The sequence below is a fragment of the Pteropus alecto genome, unplaced genomic scaffold (assembly GCF_000325575.1).
Source record: "Pteropus alecto unplaced genomic scaffold, ASM32557v1 scaffold166, whole genome shotgun sequence".
Lineage (NCBI taxonomy): Eukaryota > Metazoa > Chordata > Mammalia > Chiroptera > Pteropodidae > Pteropus > Pteropus alecto.
The window spans coordinates 10102542-10106438 of record NW_006439757.1 but is presented as its reverse complement, the minus strand read 5'-3'; the positions used below and the strand labels follow the sequence as shown (position 1 = coordinate 10106438).

General features: G+C 31.2%; 1 pseudogene; it reads left to right on the top strand.

Moving 5' to 3' along the window:
* Positions 1-1120: 1120 nt before the first annotated feature.
* LOC112483984 lies at positions 1121-1239 on the top strand (annotated as a pseudogene).
* Positions 1240-3897: the final 2658 nt, after the last annotated feature.

Sequence of the window (3897 nt, the reverse complement as noted above, 5' to 3'; positions counted from 1 at the left end):
ATACATTCTAGTAAGGAATATAGAGTTTACATGTATTTATAAGGAAACAAATAACAAAATTTTCAGGAAGTACTAAGTGCTAAGAGAAAAAAATAAGAAAGGTAAAGAATTAGCAAATATTCAGGACCTAGGTAAGCAGCTGTACATGGGATAGTGGAAGACATGGAACAGTTAGATGATAAATAAAGCCTATGCTTTAAAAAATGATAAACTTACATTAGAAAAATGTATGAAACCAAGCCATGAAAAGACCTGGGAGAATGGCATTCTAGACAAAGGGAAAAGCTATTGGAAAGCCTCAGATATGAGTGGGATCTTGAATACTAAAGAGACAGGAGAAGAGCTAGTCTTGCCTGCTAAGTAGAAGCCAGGAAAACACCTAAAACACAGCATGAAATTGCACACAGAGCCTGGAGTCAGAAGGCCTTGATTAAATCTTGGTTCCACTGTTGCATGACACTAGGCAACTTGTTTAATCCCTCTAAGCTCAGTGCTTTAACCTGTCAACTGGAACTAAGCACACAAGCCTCATAGAATCATTGAGAGTGTTGAATGACTAATACACAGAAAGTCCTCAGAACAGTCTAGGTGTTCTGGAAGTATCCTCCACTGGTGCACCGGTGGTAGATGCGGTCACAGCGTTAGGCAGGACCAGATTACATCTCACCTTTTGGCACATATAAAAACTTTGGATTTTTTTCCAAATGTCATGAAAACATTAGAAAATTCCAAGTAGATAACAAATATAAACTTATTTATAATTTTGTAAAAACCAAAATTTGTGACGTGTGGGTTTGGAGCATGAATGGAAGAGGGCCAATTAGACATCCAATGATTTCAGTTAGAAAGAGAAATTAAAAGACTCTTTTAGTTTTAGTTTTATTGACCACGAATTGCCTCCAGGCCAGAATAATATCTGTTGGACATGGGACCAAATGTTACGGGACATTGGAAAATCACCAATCTTTAAAGTATAAGAAAGACATTTTGATTTTACTCCTACATCTGCTATCAGTACATTGTATTGGGTCATTTGATATTTCTAACATTTTTACATAAAATAACTAAACTAGATGATAATGGAGATTACTTCTGGTTCTAAAAGTCTGCGATAAGTTTTGTCTATGGCCATGCTACCCTGAACAAGCCCGATCCCATCTGATCTTAGAAGCTAAGCAGGGTCAGGCCTGGTTAGTACTTGGATGAGAGACTACCTAGGAAGACCAGGTGCTGTAGGTGTAAAAAAATGAAAAAATTAAAAAATAAAGGATTGTAAACTGACAAGGTCCTTGCAATCTGTAAGGTCAACCAATGGCTGCCTCGCGGACTAAGACAGCAGGAAATAAATAAATAAATAAACAAACAAACAAACAAATAAATAAATAAAAGTCTACGATGTTTTATATGGAGGTTTAAAAATATATTTTAATATGAGCATGAGGTCTATAGTCAATATTATTATAATGGCTGTGTGTAGTGCCAGATAGGTGCTGGAGTAATTGGGGGATCACTTTATGGATTGTATAAACGTCTAAAAATATATTTTGATATGAAAATACAAATGAATTGTTACATATCATATCAAAAAAAATATTTTAAATTGTTGGTTCACTTAAATTATCGCTTAAATTTTTTAAGTTTGAAATACATTTTTATGTCAAATATTTGTTTTTAATAACCTAATAAATCATTAGTGTTTAATAAGGCATGCATAATTCCTTAACCGTAGGATCATGGATTAGAATGAAATACCAAAAAATTTCCAAAATTTTCATTTAATGAATTGCTTATTTTCAAAACTGTACGTGATTATGTCTAAAAATGTTTTTAGAATAAAAGCATCTCAAGATTATATATAAATGTCAGTTTAAATTAATTCCTGTAGACCACAGTCCCTCACTAGCATTTAGTCTATCACTGCTTCTCCTGTCAGCTGTTATACAACCTGCTTTCTTCTCCATTTATGTCCCCATCTCTTGCATCTATCCATATCCATCTATAGCCAACAACCCACCTTTCTAGGTCAATTTCCTCTTGCTTTTCCTTAAGGCATCTCATGTTGTCCATTGAGCAGTAGGGCATTTTAGAGAAATAAATGAGCACTGCAAACTTCATAACAGAAATAATTTAAGAATCTCTATGTCTTAGAAGTTGCCATTTCTTCTGAGACTTTAAATTCCCTGGTTATTTTGATTAAACCTCAATATTAAGAATATTTTCACAAAAATATAGCCTTTTCTATTTGCTGTATGTTTCAACTTTTTTTTTTAAACCAAATGATAGCATTAAAAATTGTATCTAAAGCTTTTAGTGCTGGACATTATTTAAAATATGGACATTTAAAACAGGAAAACTAATTAGGCTAAATTAATCTGTATAATAGTTACTTAAGAGTAATTTGCCTACAGTTCTACATAAAATACAGAATTCATCTTCAAATACAGAATGCATATTGATGGGTATTAGGAAGTAAACAATGGTTAGCTTTATCTTAATCCAATGTATATTTTACTTCTATCCTCTTTTATCATTTTTATTACCTCATAAAGAATGATGTTAATTAAATAGATAGTTTTTATTATCAGGTACATTTTTAGGTGAGTGTAATTTTTTGATAATATATTTAACCAAAAGTATTCTTGGAGAAAACATGAGATACTATTAACGCTGAAAAAGAACTGTGAAATAACATTTTTGAGAAAGGAAAGAGTTAGTTTAGTTTCAAAAGCATAGTCCCGAAATTTTCTATTAGAATATTTTTGATAACAAAAAATAGAAACAATAATCCATTTTTGAAATGCTCCTGAACTAAAATAACACCATGACTATAATACTCTATAGAATATTTGAATTTCTATGTTCTTTTAAATATCAATATATTTTTTAAAAAATGGTATCTATTGTCATATTATCTTAAATATGATAAGGCAATTTTAGTCCTTACCAGAATAGAATACTTCTATGTATATTACCATTAACTTATATTAATGGGATATAACTACCCTCCCACTTTCACATATATTCTTTCTTTGTTAAATAAGACTATGATAAAATCAGGTGATTTTTTTTGTAAGTGCTGAAACAAAGGCATCCAGTTTTTCTTTGTTTCAGTGAGATGAGGGGATGGGAAAATAGCAGAGGGAGGTTGGCTGAGCTTTAACGCTTGTTAAAATTTACAAACATATATAGACCCAGTTTTTATCTAGAAAAGTTGTAAAATATTCTCCCTTTAATATTGAAAAACTGGCTCTAGATGTCCATCTAGTTTTAGAAGGGAAAAACAGTTAAGATTACATGTTTGAGATTTTTTTTTTACCTTCTATTACTGTCCAAAACAGAAATCATATAACAAAATATCGAAAAATAATAAACTTCTTCAAGTTGATATTTAATTTTACCTTTTAATGAAATTCTCTGAGGAGAGTATAAATGATAAAAAGTCTTGAACATGTGTTCATATAGAGACAAAGACCCATGGATTTATTTAGGGAAAAGAAACAGGAAAGAATTTATTTTTAAATTAATGTTGTATAAGTAGCCACCTTTGATTGGGTAAAAATTACTAAAACATTTAGAGCACAAAGTTATGGTAAGGTCTAAGTTTCAGAGTGTATTCTCAAATGAAATAGGGAAAAAAATATTGTGTTATTCTTCAATTTCTATTGTTCTTCGTTAGTGCAAAACTGTTCAATGCAAAGAGTTTTATCACATTATCTAAGGTGCTAAGCCTTCTTATAGACTAGAAGATTTAGAAAAATATGTATAAAAATCTTATTCAACTCAGTACTGTCAAAGCAAAACTGTCACCAGACAGTTAAATAGGCAAGAAAGACTTCATTCAAGGCTATTGCAGTAGGTGAAAGAAGGCAGACTCAGTCTAAGCTTAACTCCAGTGAA